Here is a 24,613-nt window from a genome sequence, read left to right as displayed (position 1 = left end):
GGGCTCGAACCCGTGTCCCCTGCATTGGCAGGCAGACTCTCAACCACTGCGCCAGCAGGGAAGCCCAAGCTCTGAGCTTTGATATCCTCACCTTATACTCTCTTCCAACCCACACTCAGTCCCTGGGTCTCCCTGTTTCCTTGTTTCCTTTGATGGGATTCTATCAAACACTAAAATTAGCAATTAGAATGTATCCACCCAAGAGCCAAAGGATGGTTTTATTTGCAGAAAGCAGGTTACAGAAAGTTCTTTAAAATTGATTGCGATGTGTAAATGCTGGGGAAATACTTGGCTGTGACTGAACGGAACCTCCTTCTGTCCGTCATGCAGTTGAATAAATTGCAAAGTAAGAGCACAACCCATCATGATATATTTTAATCTGCTATTCACTACAAAACGATCTTGATGCTATAGAAGAAAGACTTTCTTCTAACAGAGAAGTTTGAAATCCTGTGGTCCTTTTAAACTGTGACTCTATCTCTCATTTTAACCTTTTCGAAATTACGCAGCAATACAGGAAACTCTTCTTAATGATATAGGATAAAGAAAGGTTTGATAAAATGAAAACTTTTTGCATAATAGTAGTCATTTTAAGTTAACTAAATATGTACATGTTCAAGATCTGATTAGTAATGGATATTTTCAGTGTAGAATAAAACCTCATTAATCGGGACACCAGAGATGTTGAAATTCATCATTTGCCTTTAGCAGATGCCTTGAGGAAAAGACTGGTCTTTGGAGGACGAAGACAAAGTGATCCTGGTGATCAAAGGGTGTGTGTTTAAGAGTAAGGACTTAGGGGGTTGAGATCAGGAAAGGGGGCTCAGCAGACTCAAATCAACTCGTGGCTGAAGTGCGCATGTTCCTGTCATAGAGTGAATAGGCATCGGACAGGCAGGGTCTGCAGGATGTTTACACAGTGGTGGGTGGAAGGATTAGGCACTATAAAGACTGAGTTTAAGAACTGTGAACCCCAAAAGAGTGCTCCAGTACCAAGCGTTGGTGAAGCAAAGAGGGATCTGAGCTTGGCTGGCTAGCAGGGTATAGAGAATCACAGATGTTACTGGAAGGGCGTGGGAATGAGTATGAACAATTTATAAAGATACAAACTTAAGCACTTTGAAACTCGTACCATATTTTTAATCTTTTTAGTTGACTGAAAATAGTTTTGTGGGTCTAAGAAGAGTGGAGATTAAGTTCTGGGCCTGGAAGTAGAACTCAGGTCTGTGTGACTCCAAAACTCAAGCTTTTCACCACTATGTTATACTGCTGTTTGGTGCATAACCATGGTGTATGCCTGTGTGTGTGTGTGTGTGTGTGTGTGTGTGTGTGTGTATGCACACATGCACTGTTTTTATGTGCTTGATTTTCCTTTTAAATTAAAATAGTAACTAGGCTTCACTAGTGGCACAGTGGTTAAGAATCCACCTGCCAATGCAGGGGACACGGGTTTGATCCCTGGTCCGAGAAGATCCCGCATGCCGCGGAGCAACTAAGCCCGTGCGCCACAACTACTGAGCCTGTGCTCTACAGCTCGTGAGCCATAGCTACTGAGCCCACGAGCCACAACTACTGAAGCCCGCACCCCTAGAGCCTGTGCTCTGCAACAAGAGAAGCCACCACTATGAGAAGCCCGTGCACCACAACGAAGAGTAGCCCCAGCTCACCGCAACTAAAGAAAGCCCATGCGCAGCAACAAAGACCCAACGCAGCCATAAATAAATAAATAAATAAATAAATAAATAAATAAATAAATAAATAAATAAATTTATCAAAAAAAATAAAATAAAATAAGATCTAAATGCTGGAGAGGGTGTGGAGAAAAGGGAACCCTCCCACACTGTTGGTGTGAATGTAAATTGGTGCAGCCACTATGAAGAACAGTACGGAGGTTCCTTAAAAAACTAAAAATATAAATACCATATGATCCAGCAATCCCACTCCTGGGCATGTATCCGAGAAAACCATAATCTGAAAGGATACATGCACCGCAGTGTTCATTGCAGGAGTGTTTACAATAGCCAAGACATGGAAGTAACCTAAATGTCCATTGACAAATGAATTGATAAAGAAGATGCAGTGTATGTCTATATATATACACACACACACACACACACACACACACACACACACACACACAATGGTCAGCCATAAAAAGAATGAAATAATGCCATTTGCAGCAACATGGATGGACCTAGAGATTATCATACTAAGTGAAGTTATTCAGACAGAGAAAAACATATCATGTGATATCACTTATATGTGGAATCTAAAAAAATGGTACAAATGAACTTATTTACAAAACAGAAATAGAGTCACAGATATAGAAAGCAAAGTTATGGTCACCAAGGGGGAAAGGAGGGGAGGGATAAATTGGGAGATTGGGATTGATATTTACACACTACTTTATATAAAACAGATAACTAATAAGGACCTACTATATAACACAGGGAACTCTACTCAATACCTGTAATGACCTATATGGGAAAAGAATCTAAAAAGAGTGGATATATGTATATGTATAACTGAATCACTTTGCTGTACAGCAGAAACTAGCACAACATTGTAAATCAACTATACCCCAATAAAAAATTTAAAAAATAATAATCAAATAAAATAAGGTCATTCTGTCTTGTAACTCTTTTGTTCATGTAATACACTAGGCTTTGGAAAGCTCTGGTAACAATGGTTCCAGGGCCCCAACCCTAAGCCTAAGAAGCATATTTAAACAAAGGTCAAGTCCCTCCATAAAGAATCATCCCAGAAGGCCATACTAAAGCTACCAATGACTTGAGCCTTTAGTCTGTCAGATAGCAAGCCCAGAAGTTGAGATGAGGGGAAAGACAATGGTCCAACTTCTCTGACTTTGTGAAAACAGCCAAATCATGGATACATTTGGGAACATTCATGACCACAGACTCACCAACTTTTTCTCATTTGGAATGATTTTCTTATTTGGAATGGGGTATTATGTAGAAATAGCAGAAATATAATCTTCTCCACTGTCTTCTCAACTAGTGTTTCTACCTATTAGATAATCATATGTAACAGTAAACGTTAAAAAAATTACAACTTTGTTTATACAGTAAATAAATGTGTTTCCAAGATACACAGGAAGCAGATATATGAAGAAAGTGAATTTTTAAACTATCTTTTTTTCATTTTAAACCCAGCTATGGTTTCCTTGCTTGAACATGTTGTCCTCCATAATACTGTTTTATTTTTATATTTCATGTTTGGAGTTTGTGATTATATAAAGTACATCAGAGAGTGTATTTTATTAATATGGAGGTTGGTGAATCAGATCCAGGTCCTTAAGTTTTGTCCAGAGTTTTGCTCTGCATTTGCTCGCTTTTTTCAGGGGAGCAAAATAGTCCTTCCCTCCAATTCCTCCACCATGTGGATGGAGTAATCACAACAAATTTGGGGGTCCCTGTGTGTTAGTAGGGTATAGATATTGTTGAAATGAACTGGAATTTTAAAAATGGCTTTAGAAAAATAAAAATAGAAAACATGCCTCTCAAGATCACAATTCCTATCTGGGATGCATTTTCACATCTCGAACATGAAGGATTTAGAATAAATGAGGACTAAGCCTCATTCCTTCCAGCTCTAAAGGTCTATGCTTCCATTGTTTCTAACAGACCTTGCGAACCTGCCAGAACAAAACCCAGCAAGCTCCAACTGCAGCCTCTGAGAGAACAAAGAGGCTCCTCTTCATTTCTTGGGCTCAGTAACTATTTCACTTCAGAATCTCATTTTAGCGGCTGCAAAACTGGGACCTGCCACTTTCATTTCAACCAGGATCACATGGATCAAAGTCAGAGAGAATCAGGCATTCTTATTCAGGATATACACCTGAAAATAAATTTAAAAACTAAAGCTAGGGAATATACTGATAGAAGAAAGTTCCCATGACAAAATAATTTTTTTTAAAAATATTTATTTATTTATTTGGCTGCACCAAGTCTTAGTCGTGGCGTGTGGGATCTAGTTCCCTGACTAGGAATCGAAGCTGGGCCCCCTGAACTGGCAGGCAGATTCTTAACCACTGCACCACCAGGGAAGTCCCCTGGAGCTTTTTTAAAGAAGAAAGTCTACTCGTAGATTAGACTCTAATGTTCCAAGAGAATCTTTGGCGTAGAAATAATTTACAATGCCCGTACTACTAGAAGAGTAGGTGATAAATGGGAGAGAAAACAGTTTGAAAATCTGTTTATTTATAAATAAAGATCTCCTAAAAGAGCACACACAAAAGGAGAATTAGTTAAAATTTCATGTAATCACTTAAGGTATTTAAAGGCTCTGTTGTCTTCCTTCACTTAAGCCCGCATACATTTCTAGATGTTTAAAAACTCAAAATACTTAATTTATTCTGTATTTATTTTATCTGTATTAAATTATTACGCAATGAAAATGTTTCCTGAAGATTCCATCAGCGACACAATGCGTGCATGGCACACATGCCATAGTATAAATTGTTCTTAATCTATGCTATCAAAAAATAAATCGAATCCACAACCTAAGAACCAATCTGGACTCTAACTTCTTTATGGCGGAATGAGGTGTGTTTTAATTCCAGGTAATTGATTAGGTCTAATTATCAAAATAAAGAACTTCTAATTTGCCAGCAGTCAGCGTTATAACTGGGGTACACCACTGGAAGGTAGCACTGGAATTAAAGCATAGACGCGAATGTTAATTCACCCACGTTCTGCCTACTAGCCCCATTCTCCTCCTGAACTACACCCCCATGTACCTTTTGCATGCAGAGCTCTCTTTGAAGCTGTGAGAGCTTCATGCGTGGGAAATCAGGGGAATCAAAGCTGCCTTATACAAAAGCGTATGCTTTGGAGTCCAGGGGATGCTGAAAAATACTACATATTAGTAGTCTCTTTCTGGGGAGCTCATCTGAGTATGAGACCCTCACGTTTTGCATTCCTTGCGCCCAGGGTGTTTAAATTGGTGGCCTCAATCCTACAGCACCAGGGTTTGTTTTCACACTTACTTAGTTCCCCTGGATTTTTTTTTTTTTAAACCTACTTTGACAAAAAAAAAAAAAAAAAAAAAAGGAGCAAAATAGGAAAAGAAGGCAGGGGCGGGGAAAGAATAAATCATTACGCAGCTCTCAACCTCCACAAGGAAACAGCAGTACAAACCCACAGATCCAGAATTGTCAAGCAATGGGGCTGTTTGTTTACAAGTCTTAGAACCAGTTATGTAACTAGATGAGTTAAGGAAATCAAGTGTGTTGGAAGGGGAGGGAAGACCAATACTTTCTGAATTAGTCAAAAGACTTGTCTCTGAAATAGATTCATAAAGACTTTCTGTTTACTTATTTTTAGTTTCTTTATGAATTTCATTTTTGAGTTAATTGTACCAAAAATACAGTGTTTCTATGCAGATAATGACCCCTCATTCTTGATCATTGATTTTGGATACTGGAAAGCACTTTCCCACCATGGGATTTGTTAAAGTGATAGCAAGCATTTATAAGGGAAATTGGAATAGCTTTTTATCCACTGACCTGGAATTCCTCTGTCTGATTTATCAGGAGGACGCATTATATGACCAATGGATTAATTCTAATTCCTCTCCACCCCTCACCCCATAACTTCTTTTTTCAATTGGTTATTTGTTTTATTTTTTAAATTCTGCGACCATATAATGTTTACAAAATGAAGACCTTTAAACCTATTTCTTTTTCTTTTATTTATTTATTTTTGGCTGCATTGGGTCTTCGTTGCTGCGCGCAGGCTTTCTCTCGTTGCTGTGAGCGGGGGCTACTCTGTTGCTTCTCCTTGCAGTGGTTTCTCCTCGCGGTGCGCAGGCTTCTCCTTGCAGTGGTTTCTCTCTTGTTGCGGAGCACGGGCTTTAGGCGCGCGGGCTTCAGTAGTTGTGGTGCGTGGGCTCAGTAGTTGTGCCTCGCAGGCTCTAGAGCGCAGGCTCAGTAGTTGTGGCGCATCGGCTTAGTTGCTCCGCGGCATGTGGGATCTTCCCAGACCAGGGCTTGAACCCGTGTCCCCTGAATTGGTAGGCAGATTCTTAACCACTGCACCACCAGGGAAGTCCCAAACCTATTTCTATATAAATACATTTTGGGGGGAACTGAAACAGTGTAAAAATTTCAACTCTAAAGAGAAGTTAGAAAATCGAATGATTTAAATAAGTCATTATATTGGACTATAAATTTCATAAATAAGTTACTCTCAACAAAGCTCTTAAATAAAAAAGTTTTTATGATCTTTTAAATACCTGCATTTATATTTAATACTCTTTAAAAATATGATTTTTTTCCCCTGAAATCTTACAGCCAGGATTTAGTGCTATGAGTATAATTAATCAACTTCTAATAGCAGGTTAAATTCAAACTACTGAGGTTTCAGTCAGTGAGTTTATGGAACATTGTTTTCTTTCTCATCTAGCTAACTTGTCCTTCAAAGTTGGTTTAGTGTTATATGTTACTCCCTGGGGAAAACCCTAGGGGAATTGTTGGAGAAGAATTATGTTTTTCACCAGGCAGACAAAAGCTGAATTCAGGCCCTCAGGGCATCTCCTCGGGGTGTTTTCTGCTAATGGTGCCAGAGCCCCGTGACCAGAAGGGAGCTGCACAGCTGAGGCGTGGTACCCAGAGGGCCGCTTAGCTGTTGTACCTGCCACAATAGACACTGAGAATAGGGATTAAGTCCAAGCCAATCTTTCAAGGTAATATATGGGGAATGGCTACTTTGTTTTCATTTAATTTGAGTCTTGGCATGGGGCAGGATATTTGGTGGCCTATGTCCTTCTACTTAAGTTAAAGGTAGGGCTGAGTTGATTCATTGTATAGAGAAAAGAGGAGTGCAACCAACTACAATAAAAGACCTATGCTCATGGGTAATCTTTCAATAAATATGTGTTCCCAGCCCAGGAGCATCACTGAGTCTCCATAATTGGGGGTCTGATATTTACCAGCTTAGAACAGTGATGTGAGTTTGATAAAGGCTCTCCACCCATTTTACTGTGAGTGAATGTTAAACAGGAATATGAGTCAAAATGAAAGGACAAAGATGAATATCTACTTAAGACTGACTTCTCTCAATTGCTATTCAAATGCTTAGGTACTTCTGGACTTTAAGGCCATATCATTCCAATAATAGGCAATGAAGATGATTTATTCCATTTATGTGGAGGTAAATTTTGTGCATATTTATACATTGTATAGGTTGTTAATCACTGTTTAAAGATAGTGATAGTGTGCCTACAACTGTTTAATTATCTTTATCTTGTCTTGCCTGCTGTCCAAAGACATAAGAAAATATATTATTATCATTTAAGTGATAATCACAATTATAATAATGCTTTACCAATAATCCTTAATATAAATAATGAGCTTAACCTTTCAAAGCACTCTTAGGTATATGAGGTAATTTATACATTATTAGAGCTCATTATTCCTTATATACATTTTTCTGAGATGTGAAATGGCATCTTGTCTTCACAAGGTGAAGATGGGATGGGTTTTAGACATTTCAAAAATTAAGTATACTTCATTTCTATATGTGTATTATACTTCAGTACAAAGTTTAAAGACTTTGATAATATAACATGCATTTTGATTCAGTATAAGAAATTACTAAGACTGAGTGAACTAAGTCAATTCTCAAGAAAGGATATAAGTAGCTTTTTTTTTCCTTCAATAAAAATTTATAAAAGTGTCTTTTTTAAACTGATAAACTGTCTATCCTTCAAAATAAGTTTTACCACATGATTTGGAGGTGCTCTTGGGCTCTCTGGGGATCGGACTGAAGTTCTGTTAGAATATCTTAGTTTAATTTTTAAGTTCGGAGAGACGATGGGGACAGAGAAGAAACGCATGTCTGTACAGAGCAGGGGAGCTTTTGGTATAACTTCTAGGAAGTGGCTGTTTGAGGTGGTGAAAAGAGCATGGACTGTCCAATTGTGCAGGTTTCAATCTCTGCTCTGTTATTTAAGCTCACCGAGCCTCGGTTTCCTCATCTCTAATATGAGAATGTGACTTTGCAGAGTAGGTGCTCAATACCATTACTGCAGGCAGGAGACATCAACCAAACAACCCCTTGGATGTCCTTTAAATGCTAGACTTAAATTATTGTAAAATAGATGAACCAATTCCCTTTCAATAGTAAGTATTTGAAAACATCCCCAAAGATGGCAGAATAAGCTATTAAAATGGGTTTTATAAAAAAAACACCTTCTTCCTTTGGCTTTTATCAACTATAAATGAAAGCTACTCTATTCATAGTCTAAAGCTGAGGAAATAAGCTTTAGTAACATGCTAATATTTTCACCTCAGGAAAATAATTGTTCCTAGGAAAGACAAATGTTCCTACGCTTAATCCTACTGTTGGAAGTATAAAGATTTGTTATACTTTTTGCCTGAATCGAAAAACCAAGGATGGTTTTAAAAACTTTAAGCAGTGATCAAGTGCCATATAATTCTGAGTTATGAATTACCTGAGGACATTAATGGAGCACGTTATAAATATTAATGAATTTTTACCAACACCCTGTGGTAACAGCTTTATTACCCCTCCTCCCCTTTTAACAGGCAGGGAGACAAAGATTCCATGAGGCCAAGTGACTTACCCTGGGGATATGTGGAAGAAGTTGCCCAGCCAGAAAAGGGAATCAGAGAAGGTTGGAATCAGAGCCCTGTGTGTTTACAACTTAAGAAGAGACTCGTTCCTTATATATAAAAACATTTCTGCTTCTCTTTAGATTGATATAGTTGAGGGAGAGTGGTTTATGTGTCCTCCTGAGACTCTCAAAAATGTTAGCTATTTGTTTCCAGGACCTGCAATCACAAATCATGTGTTGGTAGTACTAACACTTCCAACTTTGAGATCTAAATTTACTTAGTAAATTTCAAATTGTTCCTATAAATGGATTAAAAATGGAATTGAATAAAAACAATAAAAATCAAAAGCAACAAAGAAAAGAAAAGATCTTCTCCCTAAGCAGATAAGTGATTTACATGTTTATTGTGGTTTTACTTTTACATTTTTGGCTCAACATTGTAACCTGTAAGGTAACCCACAGATTATTTTACAATCTCCTCTTCTGAGTGTTTAAAGGGCACTCAATAAAGACTTATTGGTTGAAACACAGATACCCCTCCCAGTTATAGATCGACCAGTGACTAGTATAGAAAGTTTTATAATTGATAACACAGTTTATACACAGCTACTTATTCGAATATTCAATTAATAAAACACATTTACTGGTTTAACCAAGTAATTTGTGATTAGAAGAATGAGCCAGAATTAGCCATTATGACTTCAGCTCAGTTAACTTTGATAAATAAATACCTCGTGTGATTTCTTCTTCAAAAGCTAAAACTTTGACAACAGGAGTCTGATTTATGACTTTTTAAAAACAGAAAGAGATTGAATGTGTCAAGAGTCAGAAAAACATACATTGTCCAAATTTTGTTTTCCAAAAAATCACTTATCCTAGCCAAGAGTAAACAGAGGGTACTTGATCATCAGTATTGGGTACTATGAAAGATGGAAATCACCATCACTGGGTAGGTTTTTTTCCATAATAAACTGCAATATTGGTTTATGTAGCATCCATATAACTCTTTTCTGTTATACTTTTGGAGTTTCCATGTTCAAAATAACACCTGGAAATTGTTGACTATAATACAGAAAAATAGAATTGAATTTGGTCTTTTTTTTTTCCTCCTCATTTATTGAATTTGGTCTTATGAGCGTCGAGGTACTGCAGCAAACTTCTGAAAATAAGCCTTGCAAATGTTTTCCACTAGAATATTTATGGATATAGTAATTTAAGCAGTTATTCCCTAGAGTAGATTATGACATGCCAGTAGCTGAAAGATGAGAATAAAACCTAAAGTGTCCAGTTGCAACTAGAGAGAGCCATAAAAAACCCACATTAAAAATATTTTTAAAAAGCACTTTTTTTTTTTAGATTGGTACTAAGTTATAAAGATCCACACATTTGGGAAATTGTCTTTATGACTTTTTCTCACAGACCGCTTTCTTTCCTGTTTGTGGGTTAAAATAAATAACTCCTGAGATTTTAATTTTAGTTTCTCAAACAAGACAAAACCAGTTGAACTGCTTTATATTGTCTCCTGAGCCAGGAATTGAGGTCAACCGTCATGAAAAAATAACCACAAGTTGACTTTTTGTGTTTTGTAGGTTAATACCAGCAAAGAAGGGGGTGAGTTGTTTATATCCTTAAAAATAATTTCAGAAGAAATGAAAGTCTTCAGCTCACTATTAATCGTATTATTTCTGACTTTTTTTCCGGTGAAGAGTTTATAAATGCCAGTAAAGGCCTTCCTTTGTAGAAGTTACTGAGTTTAAATACATGTGAAATGCCATTGCTTCGATAGATAGCTTTGTAGACAACGAGGTCAAAGCTGTTAACATACATTTTAAGAACCTTGGCCGATTGATGTTCTTACAACCGTCATATTTTAGAGACCTTTCTAAATCATGAGTTACATGCAATAGAGTAAAGAACCTAAGAAAAAATTAGGCAAGATTGTTTCATTGAGCTGTCCCTTTCCCCTCTGGGGCCTATTAAGTACTACACAAACAAGGCTGCCTCTTATTTCGTCTTATTTGGCATTGGTACACACCTCTAAGCGAGTGGAGCCAGCCCTCTAGAACTGGCTGTCTCCTCTTGAACAGTTTGTTATTCATATTTCAGTCGCTTTTTTTTTTCATGCCTGTTTTTCATTTCATGATGTCAGAGTATCTGATACTGATCAAATCAATGGAGGTAGCCTAGGGTACAAGCATTTCAGAATAGGATGTTAATGCGGTACTGGGTATATCTCACTCACTGGCACAAGTTTTTTTGATGTTGGAGCAGATAAAAACTGTTCAGAAATGTCTCCTTGCCTCTCTCACAGGGTTACAGTGGTTTACCAGGCCAAGAATTAAACAGAGAAGAAAAGAATCCATTTTTAAAGGCACATCCTTTAGATGACAGATGCAGAAGCCACATGTGTTGGCATTTCATTACTTAGAATCTTATTCGAGTATCAACATTTATCTGAACACAAAGGAGGACGGAGCCAAAGATTCAAACTGTGTTTAATTTGTCCTCACGTAATTCACGCTTGGGAAAAACTTAGAGGTACGGAGTCTTCTGCCCATTCACGTGAAACACCCATTACCGTTAATAGGGATAACCACATTTGTTGAAAAGAGAACCTGTCCTTTAGAACTAACTTAGACCTTAGGGACAGAAAGATGTCCTCAGCTAATAGCTGATGGGAATTGTACAGTCTCAAATTTGCTCCCTGCTGACCTGACATCACTGAATTTGGAAAAGCAGAGCCAGGTTCACCCGGGGGTAGCAGAGAAGAAAACTGTTTTGAAACAAAACAAAAAAAAAAGAAAGGTGATTATACTTCAGGCTTTTAAATTAAGTCACAGAAGTCCCTGCCTAATTATATCATGAAAACAAGCTCCAGCTCCAAGTTCCTAGGAAAGAGAAGGTAGTGGTAGATTTATTCTTGTTTACTCCTTTCAACCAACCACACTTGATAAGTTTTTCTTAAAATAATGAAATTAGACTCATCTGATTAGATGAAATATTTCAATTTGGAAACCAAATGACATTTCATTTTCAAGGATTCATGGTAAGGGAAAACAGATGGGGAAAATAATCTTGAGCCACAGAAAATCACAAACCTTGGGTTATATCCCATCACTAACCTTCTTGACCCCAGATGTGAACAAGAGGCAAGCCAGTCCCTGAGGCAACACAGTATTAAAAAACTGTTGTGGGTGGAGCATATTGGCAGGTGCCTAGGAGAGACAAGAAGTAACGGAAAAGCATAGTTCTTACCTTTAAAAAGTGTATGATGAAGTCTAAATATTAGTACAAAGCATGTGGTTGTTTACATTCACTTTCTCACCTTGACATTTTCTCTCCCCTTGGAGAGGATAATGAACTGCAGGGTCGGGAAGAGGAAGACTCGGGGTTCTCAGTAGTCTCTCAAATGGGGTGTAAACAGATCTCTGAACAATCAGAGCCCTTCACTAGCTTCAGAACAGGATAAGGATTAAGAAGACAAGCTTTGAAAATAGATGAACCTGAGCCTGTCGCTTGAAAGTTTCCAAGTCTCTGTTCCCTTATCTGTAAAATGGAGCAATAATGCTCAACCACAGGGTGGTTGAGGAAATCAAATAAGATGAAATGTAATGGGGCTTCCCTGGTGGCACAGTGGTTGAGAATCTGCCTGCCAGTGCAGGGGACACGGGTTCGAGCCCTGGTCTGGGAAGATCCCACATGCCGCGGAGCAACTAGGCCCGTGAGCCACAACCACTGAGCCTGTGCATCTGGAGCCTGTGCTCCGCAACGGGAGAGGCCGCGACAGTGAGAGGCCCGCGCACCACGATGAAGAGTGGCCCCCACTCGCCGCAACTAGAGAAAAGCCCTCGCACAGAAACGAAGACCCAACATGGCCAAAAATAATAAATTTAAAAAAAAAAAAAAAGATGAAATGTATGAAATACTTAGCACAGGGTTTGGCAAATAGCAAGAACTCGAATCAATAGTAGTCTTTACTATTATTAATGATGGATAGTGGCTAATATTCATTTAATATCTAGTGTCCTTTGCATGGAATGTTCCTGACTCTGCCCTCTGGTATTTATCTGTGGCTCAACTGGCCGCACAGGGAGTGTCAAGTACAACTCTGTAACCTTGGTGCCCTTCTTCTTGGGTTTTATCCAGAGACCAACTCAGCACAATGCCCCTGTGGGAAGGATGGGGTGGGAGTTGGGGGTAAGAAGGTGAAAAATCATGCCAGGTGCAGTGGGGATTACGACCAGGAGCATGCCTTAGCCAAGCGAGAGCCACTGCAGACACCTCTTGGCATTCCACCCTTTGGGACTGAGTAGCTTCTGTGTGCCAGGCTGGCCTCATTGGTGTCCTGAAGAGAGCACGTGAGTATTTTCACTGCTTCCTGCTAGGCTATGCTATCTTGGGGATTGGGAGTCTTAGGCACGTGGTTTTGGAATGAAATATTGCTTTAGAACAAAGAACAAAACATAAGCTAGTTCAGACCAGTCCAGGATAGGAGGGGAGATAAGCCCTGCTGAAGAGCCCTGTTGAAATCACAAATGCTGTGTTATCGTGGGATGGAGAAAGAAGATAAGTGTAACATTTCTGTCTCCTGCCCACATCAATTGAGGTGATGGAAGATGTGACTGCCCAAGAGAATTAAGGGTAGGTGGATGGAAAGAAAGGCCTGGTTCTGGAATTAGGGAACCTTGGGTAATGAGGTTGCATCACAGAGAAGAGTTCGATTATTTTTATGCATCTGATTAAGATTTGACTTGGGAATATCATTGTAAGGTGGAGATCTTGAGATGAACTGAATATATGTGAACCAAACTGTGTACAACTTAGATTGATATGGAAAGAACTTTTTTTTACTCGAAAATATTTTTATACCAATTAAATAGAAAATCCTCTTCTCACATCTAAAGAGGAATAAGAGGGAAGTCTGGGGCTTGGAGCCCTGAGCTCTAATAGTTGGTGCATTAATTTGTTTCACTCTGTGAAGTTAGGAAGTTTGACCCACATTCAGGTGTCATTGACGAGCCCAAGAAGCTTCAAGGTTGCCCAGTCTGTCCTGCCGCCGGTACCACCTAGTGGCAGCCAAGAACATGTGTAAGTATCTTTTCAAAAATTGCTGTAAAAAGTTACAAAAAGCATACATCAGTAGAACTCATTGTTAAGAACAGTTTAAAAATGCACAAGAATTCAGAGTAAATTGTCAAGGGTCCTTCTGTTCCCTCTCCCAACCCCACTGCTCTTCCTTATTAATAGTAACCTGCCTTTGCTATGTATTTCCTCAAATCCCGACCTCTCTCTCTGTCTCTCTCTCTCTCTTTCTCCTTCTCTCTGTCTCTCTCCCAATCTGTCTGTCTCCCTGCACTTAGTTTTTAAAAACAGAAATGGAATCAAACTAAATATTATGGGGTGATTTTTTCCACTTCCCAGGTATCTTTTTGAATTGAAGTAGAGTTGATTTACAATGTTTTGTTAATTTCTGCTGTACAGCAAAGTGACTCAGTTATACATATATATATGTACATTCTTCTTCATATTCTTTTCCATTATGGTTTATCTCAGGATATTGACTATAGTTCCCTGTGCTATACAGTGGGACCTTGTTGTCTGACTTACCAGATATCTTTAAACCTATTCCCTAGCACAGCAGAAACTATCACCAAAGGGCCCAGACATGACAATATGCTCACAAGCTCCGGTGTCAGGTTGGCTTTCAAATTCTGAGCTGGAGGAGTTATGTGAGCATTGAAAGTACCTTCCCTTGGATGAGCTTCTTGACTCAGAATGGCCATTATCACGTGCCCTGCTGAATGTGTACCAACCTCGTTCCCTGTCCTCAGCTCCAGCCCCTCTACCTCTCCATCCCTTGGCCTGGGCAAAGCCAAAGCTGCTCAGCATCTGTGCAAAGCGCCTCACGGTCAGGGCTGTGCCTCTTTCCTCCTCCACCATTCCCTGTGCTCCAGAATCCCTTCTTCTGGAGCGGATCATATGCCTTCACCTGTCACACCCCCTCTATGCCCCAGATGTGCTTTCTCTCATCCTCCTGAAGAGAATCGTTTGTCAAGATGCAGCTCAAATACCATCTACGAAGCCGCCTTCAACTCCTGCAGGCTCCTCCTCTATCCTTTCATGTATTTTGTATCCCCTTCCAGTAGAGCGTCTTCCACATTTAATTATAACTATTTGGCGATGAGCAACTGGAATATTTATCGTAGTACCCTCACCATTTCCTGTCCCACAGAGTAGATGGCACATGAAGGTTTGTTGAACAAGTAAATGAACATTAAAGAAAGAGAAGGACTACAGTCAATAGACCTTAGGGCAGTGCTTTCTAAACTTTACTGCGATAAGGATCATGAAGGTGCTTGTTAAAATGCAGATGCTTTTTTTTCTTATTGAAGTATAGTTGATTTACAATGTTGGGTTAATTTCTGCTGTACAGCAAAGTGATTCAGTTTTATATATACATATATATATATATATATATATACACATTCTTTTTTTAAATATTCTTTTCCTTTATGGTTTATCATAGGATACTGAATATAGTTCTCTGTGCTAGGACCTTGCTGTTTACCCACTGCATACATAATATCTTACATCTGCTAACCCCAATCTCCTAGTCCATCCCTCCCCCGACCCCCTCCCCCTTGGTAACCACCGTGCAGATGCTTTGGAATTACTCTCAGAGAGTCCACCTAATTTGTCAGGTGTGAAAATGCAGAGCTCAGGAATCTACATTTTAACAAGCATCTGAGATCACTCCGATGGCCTGTGAGAGGCCCTTTGCAGATTATTAATGCAAAGCAAATAATCTGAAAAAAAAAAAGAAAAAGAAAAAGCAAAGAACCTTTGTTCCTGGAGATGGCAGACACTGGAGAATGTGCTTATGCCCATAAGGGATGCCTTGATGTAGTGGTTGTTGGCGCTCCTGAGAATAAATGAATACTGGCCTAAGCTGAAGAAGACCAGGGTACAGTGAACTCCATGAAGACTCTCATGAAGCACCAGGCTCTATGTATACAAGGGCTGGACTCTTTCTTTTTCAGATCAATTGTCGTCAACTCCCATCTATTTGTTTTGTTCCGAGAGTCACTATTTAGCCAGGCCCAAGCTGTTTTCATTAATATATTGCATTTCTGACAAGCCTCTCCTTGGATGTTCTCCAAGCATTTTAGCAGCTTTCAGCCTGTCTTCTCTCATTCCCTGAGGGAGGAACAAGTACAAGTTCACGCCAACGCATTCGAGAGGCATTGCTCAGAGCAGCTCCTGGGGCACCAGATGCAGGCGGGAGGGGAAGAGTGAGATAGCTCCCAGCCCCCTCTCCTCTTTTCCGGCTCCTTTCCCCACCCACCCTGCCAAACGCTCCCTGGTGTCTTCAGCAGGTGGCTCCCAGCCGTGCCTTCAAGTCTGCTCAGGCAATTTCCCTCCTGAGATAAATGAGCTCCGAAAAGATTCACAGGCTCTAGACAGTGCGGGACTGCCAAGGACCACATGTATTTGGCCAAAGTGAAGGCTCGAAACCACTAACCAAAGGGCTCTTGCGGAGACAGAGGTGGACACAGCTTCGGCTCCTGTGCAGAGGTGGGACTTTCAGGCAGCAGATGTCCACCGGGGGCGGAGCTCCAGTTCTCCGGGAGTCCAGGCGTTCCAGCCTCGGCCACGTGGATCTGCCTAGACTTGCCCTGACTTCTCATTCCCGTGACTTTCCTTCTGGTAAACGCCTCTCAGCTCTACAGACTCTGACTTCCTCAGATCCGCTGAGGTTAACCCAGTTGAATTAACCCAGTTTCTGATTTAGGTTCTTCTCTGACCCACACCTGCTAGGTGCTGCCTTCTCAGGCATGGCCTCCTTGGCCTGCCTGGTCTTCAGCCTCATGACTCCGGCCTCGATGAAGACACACAGAGGATCAGCAGACCATCTGTGGAAAACAGTGAACTCTTCTCCGATGGTTTATGAGGAACATTTGACTTGTCAGTTTTCCGGAAGGATTTATATAAATGAAAGAAAGAGGCGAGGACTGCACTGGCACACCTACCCCTTGGAAGTCTGTTCAGTGGTCTGCCCTCTGAAATTTTATTCCCTGATGCTTTGTGGAGATGGTTTGACCCCGACAGCTTGATTTCTAGTCTCAGGGGCCCTTTTGCATCAGTGTCTTCAGGTTTTAAAAAAGTAAACATACAGTAAAATTAACTCTATGTATGTATGTGTGTGTTGCGTCCATTTCTATGAGTTTTAACACCTTTATAGATTCATGCAAATACCACCACTACCAGGATACAGAACAATTCCATCACCTAGGAAACTCCCTCATGCTGTCCCTTTGAGTATCCAAGTTTTATTTTAAGGCCTTAAATCTCATAAAGATCACTAGGGAAAGGTTAAGCTCCATAACAAAGTTAAAGAAGATAACCTGTGTTCAATATTTGAAAGGAATGGTCATTCAGGATTGAATTACTTCTACAGGATGAGGACAGATTCTCACAATCCCAAGTTCTAAATGGGTTCTTAGGTTGTCTTCCCAAGCAAGTTGGCTCAGCTCTCCCTTCCTACTCAGACAAGCAAGAGCTACTTAGCTCATGGGCCATGTCTCTCTGTGGACAGCCTTTTCAGTGGGAGGGAAATGTCAGCTTCTGGGGCTGTCAGAGATCAAGGGTTCCTAGACTTCTTTTTTTTTTTTTTAACATCTTTATTGGAGTGTAATTGCTTTACAATGGTGTGTTAGTTTCTGCTTTATAACAAAGTGAATCAGCTATACATATACCTATATCCCCATACCTCCTTGACTTCTAGTGGAGGATAAATGTATTGGAATCATTTGGGTTTTCATTCTGCCTCTTCCACTCACACTAGCTGTGTGACTTTGAGCAGGCCGCCTAACCTCTCTGAGCTTAATATCCTCATGTTAACAATGAAAATCTTATGTATATTATGGGGTGGTTTGAAGGATGTCACAAGATCCTATACATAGAATATCTGCCACAAAACAGGCGCACAGTGAATGTGATTTTTTTGCGTTTCTTTTCCCCATTTAATCCATCCCCCCCAACCCGCCTCTAAACAGAACCCTATCCAAACTAGCTCAGTCAGAGTTTATCTTATTTTTAAGCCCATAAGAGAAAAAAGATGGCTTAATCTTTCTCCTAACTCATCCCAGGATTTTTAACTTTCCCTGGCAGGAAATGATTTCTTAGAACTAACTTAAAACAATTAAAACCAACTTAAAACAATTTTTCTTTTTGGAGTAGTTCCACTATAGGGTCCTCAGCAGAAAAAGAGAGTAGCTGGCCGGGGCAACTCAGATGCTGTAGAGAAGGAAAGGCTGGATTATGTTGTGATAATAAACAACCCCCAAAACTAGTGTTTTACAATAGTTTCTCATTCTTCCCCCCTCCAAAAAGAGGGATTGATGTAGCATAGAGGAATGGATGGATGGATAGATAAGTGATAAAGCAATGATAGCAAAATGTTAACTATAAAATCCAGGTGATGGGTATGTGGATTTCTGTTGTACACTTCTTTCAATTTTTCTGCCTATTTCAACATTTTTCACAATAAAAGTTTAGGGAGAAAAGTTTATTTCTCACTTATGCTCCAGGTCCAGTAAAGGTTGGCTAGGGTTCTGCTCCGTGTCTTCTCACTCCGGGATGCAGGATGATGGATCATCTTGAAAGCAGACCGTTGCCATGGCAAAGGGAAAGAGAGCTCTGCTGGGTATTGCACAGGCGGTTGGCTATTTCAGCCTGGAAGCAACACATGTCGTTTCTGCTCACAACTCATTGGCCTGAGCTCCTCTCACATGGCCCTACCCCAATCACGAGAGTGCAGTCCTGTCATGTGCCTAGGCAGGGGAGGGCTGGAAACATTTTGTGGGCAGCACAAAATGACGACCCTGACATAAATAGACTCCTTCAAAGCACTGCACACCTTAACCCCGTCATCATTAATAATACTAACATGAAAAGGCATATTCACTTCAAGAAATATCAGAGAGAAAACTCGGATGCTTTTTCTTACTCATCTACCTGCCTTCTTCAGTCTCCTTTAAAGGGAGCAGAACTAACCCAGTAAAGACTAATATATTCCAAACTCCTTGCTGGCTTTTTTTTTTTCTAGCCAGCCAGCCAGCCAGCTAGCTCTTTCTAGAATCTCATCGCTTTTTTTTATTGAGTCAGCTCATTCTCACTGAGTCAGTCAGAAAACATGGAAGCCATCCAGAGAACTTCAGAAAGGCAGAAGTTAGATGGAAGCTGGTGACGCTTTTCAGAAACGGGCTCATCAAAGAAAATATTTGAATAAACACGAGTTCAAAATTATTCTTGACTCCACATTTTAGAGGAGTCAGGAAAAACTTCATAGCTGAGGTGACATTTAAGTTGGCACTTGAAGGCATCTGCTAGGAAGAAAATGGAGCAGGGCATTCCAAGCAGAGGGTACAGGCTGTGCAGTGTCAAGGAGACTGTCCCAGCTCTGAATACCTGAAGGAGAATCAGAAATCCACCGTGGCCAGAGGCTAGAGTGCCTGTCAGGATTGCTATTCCAGCACGAGAGTGAGGCCAAAAATATTGTCATATTTTTCATTGGTCAGTAAATGGGGAATAAAATACCATACTTGCTAAGAAAAAAACAGAATTAGTCTTATCTAGTGCTTTAACAGTAGTTCCTATGACTTCAAAGAGTCAAGGTCCTCTTCAAGTAATTTGCTGTGCAGAGAGCTATAGGTTTCTAACTGAAAACAGAGTTTCTAGAAATGGAATACTTTTATTTATTGACAATAATTTAGAGTCATCTATATAGACTTAATCTATTCACAGTAATTTGGGGGGGAAAGGCATTGATCTACTAGACTGCAAATAAAGGAAGGCAAAAGCACCAGTTAAAAAAACAAACACGGCAGGAGTGTGGGCACAGGATGAAGTCGTTTTAAATAAAATGCATCAGAAGGAGGGTGATGAGGAGAAGAGAAGGAAGGTGTTTTGCTTGTGACATATTATTTAATCCTAACACACTCTGTGAAGTGGATAGTATTGTCACCATTCCACAAATGAGAAAACTGAGGATCAAATAAAGTCGTTTCTTGTAAAATCAGCTGTTTAAAACTTGAGCCTTATTTTTCAAAATCTGAGACATTTTTCTTCTATAAAACGGACATATGACACGCGCTGCCTACCTCACAGAGCTGTTGGGAGGATTAAAAGAAATAACAAATAGGGACTTCCCTGGTGGCACAGTGGTTAAGAATCCGCCTGCCAATGCAGGGAACACGGTTCGATCTCTGGTCCAGGAAGATCCCACATGCCACGGAGCAACCAAGCCCGTGCGCCACAACTACTGAGCCTGTGCTCTAGAGCCTGCGAGCCACAACTACTGACCCCACGCACCTAGAGCCCGTGCTCCACAAGAGGAACCACCACAATGAGAAGCCCGTGCACCGCAACGAAGAGTAGCCCCCGCTCGCTGCAACTAGAGAAAGCCGGTGCACAGCAATGAAGACCCAACACAGCCAAAAATAAATAATTTATTTTTTAAAAAAGAAGAAATAACAAGTAGAACTTTTGACATCACTCTTGACATTTATCAGATTTTAAGTTCTCTGATTCTGTCCGGATGTTTGCATATTATTAACAACTGGGTCTTTGTAAAAGAGACTCTATGAAGCCTGTTTGGGGAGAAAGTCTTTCCCTAACATACCTTAAAATACATTACTTCAAGCTATTTATTTTATTTTATTATTATAATTTTTTTAAACGTGATGATCCATTTATTTATTTATTTATTTATGGCTGTGTTGGGTCTTCCGTTTCTGTGCGAGGGCTTTTTCTAGTTATGGCAAGTGGGGGCCACTCTTCATCGTGGTGCGCGGGCCTCTGACTATCGCGGCCTCTCTTGTTGCGGAGCACAGGCTCCAGACGCGCAGGCTCAGTAGTTGTGGCTCACGGGCCCAGTTGCTCCGTGGCATGTGGGATCTTCCCAGACCAGGGCTCGAACCCGTGTCCCCTGCATTGGCAGGCAGACTCTCAACCACTGCGCCACCAGGGAAGCCCCAAGCTATTTATTTTTAAATAATTAAAAATATTGTCTCTACATACATTCTTCTTCTCCTTCTTCTCCTTCTTTTCCCCCTCCCCCACCTCCCCTTCCTTCCCCTCCTCTCTTTCCTTCTTCTTTTCCTTCTCTTTCTCCTCCTCCTTCTTCTTCTCCTTCTTCTTTCTCTTCCTCCTCCTCCTCTTCCTCCTCTCCTTCCTTCCCCTCCTCCCCCTCATCTTCCTCTTCCTCCTTCTCCCTCTCCTCCCTCTCCCTCTCCTCCTTCTCCTTCATCATCTTCTTCTTCTTCTTCATTTTTTGTATAAGACCAGAGCACAAGCTTTGGCCATTATCCATGCATGGAATATTCTTTTAAACACCTTCAGTTTTCCTCTTTGCATTTTTAATACTTTTGTTTAAAAATGTATTTTGTCCTCTCTGACTTTTTAAACAAAATGTACCAAGTAATAATGTTACGTGCCAGTCACAGTTAATTTTATATACATTAACTTATTTAATCCTCACAACCACTCTTTGAAGTAAATATTTTTATTATCTCCATTTTCCAAATGAAAAACTTTAAACACAGGACTTCACTGGTGGTGCAGTGGTTAAGAATCCACCCGACAATGCAGGGGACATGGGTTCGATCCCTGGTCCGGGAAGATCCCACATGCCACGGAGCAACAAAGCCTGTGTGCCATAACTACTGAGCCTGTGCTCTAGAACCCGTGAGCCCCAACTACTGAAGCCTGTGTGCCACAACTAGTGAAGCCCGTGTGCCTAGAGCCCGTGCTCCTCAACAAGAGAAGCCACCGCAATGAGAAGCCCGCGCACCGTAATGAAGAGTAGCCCCCTCTCCCCGCAGCTAGAGAAAGCCAGCGTGCAGCAACGAAGACCCAATGCAGCCAAAAATAATTAATTAATTTTAAAAAATGTAAGCGCAGAGATATTAAGTGACTTGTCTAAGGTCACACAGTTAATAAGGATTTGAATTGAGGCATCTTGGCTCCAGAATCTGAACTCTTAAACACTGGGTCATGATGAAACATTTCTGAAAATAATGGATAATCTTCCTAAATAAGAGTCATGATTATGTATATCAATTGTTATTTGATATCCACAGAAACTATTGTGGTTTAATTCAGGATTATGTCCCTATCTATTACAGTTTTTGACTTATTTTATCTTCTTTCAACATTTTTTCTTGGTCCTCTGTGAAAAAAATTTATTTTCAGTATATCTGTCTCTACAGATTGCCTTCTTTCCTCTAATTATTCTGCTTCCAATTTCCTAAGAGCCAGAAACTAGATCACCTTATAAGTTAGAACCGTCTTTAAAATATGAGTCATGAGGCTTTGAGAGAAGACCCAAGCCTTTAGTGGATGGACTTGGTGACATCTGTGACAGAGATCTTTACTTTTTGGCATGTTTTCTGTTCTCAACTGGGATCTGGATGGCTTAGATGGTTGGATAAGTGACTTCTCAATAAGCAAGGTGTCACAAAATAGAAATTCAAGGCATTTCTACTCTCCCACCTGTTCCAAAGGGTTTCAGTCATCATAATAATTAGAAGGATGGCCTAGTTCCTCAAGCTCCTGGGTAGCCACCGATGCTTAGAAGTAGAGAGACATGGCTACAACTTGTATAAAAATAGCCTTCCAGATGGCTGAGGGGCAAAGTTACAACTCAGCAGCTTGATATAGCTGAGCACTTGAATCTGGGAGTAGGAGGAGAGCTATGCTGAGAAGTAGCCAGAGAGACTGGGCTTGAGTCCAATCATAAGTAGAACAGTAGATGCCAGGAGAGATCACTTAACGTGGCAGATTAGCTGTTAAGATTTCCTGTTTACTTCATCTCCACCTCCTCCGCACCTCCCTTGATTCAACCTTACCTCTTAGCCTCGAGGGAAACATACACACATGCACGCACACACACATTTAAACAAAATAAGGAGAATAAAGTAGGGGTACAAACCATACACCTTAATGTGCTTTAGAAGTCCACTAGCCGAACTCATCTTAGCCACAAGCAGAATGATGGTGAGCACTTGAACTCACCCAGTGTGTCTCTGGGACTTCGATGCTCCAGCTTCTGGGCTGGGGCTCTTCGGTGGGAGGGTGTGTCCGGTGACATGGGCCATATTTCCCTCAGCCCTGTCTTAAGTCATTCCCAACTCAAAAATGGAAACTGGCAAAAGCCGCAATATCGCTTCCACCCCTCAAAGCAAATACTAAGACTCTGATGGATGAGTCACTAGCTTGAGAGTTCTTGTTTCCCAAATGAAAATATTTACTCATCAAATGTTTCAATAGGCTAAGATATGTAGTTTTCACATTTCCCCACCTTCTAATAAATGCATTTCCATTGGATATTCTGGCATAAAACTTAAGCCTCTGTCTATAGTAAACCCATTGCTTGAAATATCTCAGTGTTTGAAGAGTGTTGGCTTTTAAAATACAGTAATTAGGAATGGATTAGTGCTTATATTTAGAAGCAGTTAATAGACACTTTTTAAAAAAAAATTATTATTTATTTATTTATGGCTGTGTTGGGTCTTCGTTTCTGTGCAAGGGCTTTCCTTAGTTGCGGCAAGCGGGGGCCACTCCTCATCGCGGTGCATGGGCCTCTCACTATCGCAGCCTCTCTTGTTGCGGAGCACAGGCTCCAGACGCGCAGGCTCAGTTGTTGTGGCTCACGGGCCCAGTCGCTCCGTGGCATGTGGGATCCTCCCAGACCAGGGCTCGAACCCGTGTCCCCTGCATTGGCAGGCAGACTCTCAACCAGTGCACCACCAAGGAGGCCCAACACTATCATTTTGGAAAAACAAGTGAATTGAGAAGCATACTTCTCTCTTTTAACACCTCTCCTGATTAGCCCAAATCCAAGGCATTACTGTGCCCTGCTGGCAGCACAGCCTCATTGCAGGTAAGTAACACAGGTGCAGAGGGTTTGGGGCCAGCCTTCCAAATTCATTTCCACAAGAAATTGATTCTTTGCAATAGTCCCATTAACCTTGCGTATTCTTACATGGAACGTTCACAGGCAGCAAAAAAACAAATCCCCAACTAACTTTTTCCAACCCAATAGGATTTGTGCTTCCCAAGTGAACATTACAATATTGTTACTTTTTAAGAGAACGTTTCTTTGCTTCTTAGGGAATTCATCCTCAATCTACATGGAGTACAGGCTTTGTGCCAGGTACCTTGCAGTGCCTGGGAGCAGGCAAGGAGGTCTCCATCCTGATGCACATGCACTGTTAACAGCACCACATCCTAAAGCTGCTCAGCTACATAGCTGGCTGATAGGGGTCACCCTGGAAGGAGGAATGGAGAGAGGATAGGGACAAGCATTTTTTGATTGTCCACCAAGAGCCCGAGCCTGTGCTAGCTTTGTTGCAGCCGGTAGAGTATTCCCTGTTTAATGGTCAGAATTGATCTATGAGTTAAGTGTGCTAATTCTACTCCAGGTATATCCCCCTCACCCTGCAACATAGACGGTGGTCTTGTAACAGAGAAGAACAAACCTGACTCCATATTGGACCTATTCCTTTAGCTCTACTCCTTGTGCTCTGTTGCCTGTGCTTTGTCATGCTGGCTCTGCACCTTTGGTAAAAGAATGTTGCCTATAGTCTGAAATATACAGGATAGCCCATTCTCAAGGCTCTGACCTTTAAAAGTGTGACACTTTCCCAATCATATAGAGATTAAAAAGTTGCAGAAGAGAAAAATGACGTTTTGTTGGAGGTTTACAGGAATATCATGACCTGACCTACGTGGACAGCTGCAAGAACAAAGGATTCCGGCACCAAAAAGTTTGCAACAAACAGCCACACTGCCTCCCCTTTTAATATAAAAGATGCCTAAATTCTCATCTTTGGGACAGTAGTCCACCATCTTCCTGGTCTGCTGGCTTTCCGAATAAAGTCGTTATTCTGTGCCCCTTCACCTCATCTCTTGATTTACTGGCCTGTCGTGTGGTGAGCAGTACCAGCCTGGA

At 40.7% G+C, this 24,613-nt stretch overlaps 1 long non-coding RNA gene across 3 annotated transcripts; it reads left to right on the top strand.

Annotated features, from left to right (window-relative positions):
• LOC309611674 lies at positions 1–24,595 on the top strand. 3 transcript variants are annotated; one of them, XR_014234653.1, is made up of 4 exons: positions 1–13,239; positions 13,580–13,686; positions 15,972–23,542; positions 24,369–24,595. It is a non-coding gene; the product is annotated as an uncharacterized lncRNA (long non-coding RNA). The 3 variants fall into 3 exon arrangements; XR_014234655.1 differs by lacking the exon at positions 24,369–24,595 and having other exon boundaries at positions 5,808–13,239; positions 15,972–16,305; positions 16,417–16,783; XR_014234654.1 differs by lacking the exon at positions 24,369–24,595 and having other exon boundaries at positions 16–13,239; positions 15,975–16,783.
• Positions 24,596–24,613: the final 18 nt, after the last annotated feature.

This window comes from Balaenoptera borealis, assembly GCF_965194805.1.
Source record: "Balaenoptera borealis genome assembly, chromosome: 15".
In the NCBI taxonomy this organism is placed as follows: domain Eukaryota; kingdom Metazoa; phylum Chordata; class Mammalia; order Artiodactyla; family Balaenopteridae; genus Balaenoptera; species Balaenoptera borealis.
This window is presented reverse-complemented; position numbering and strand designations above follow the sequence as displayed.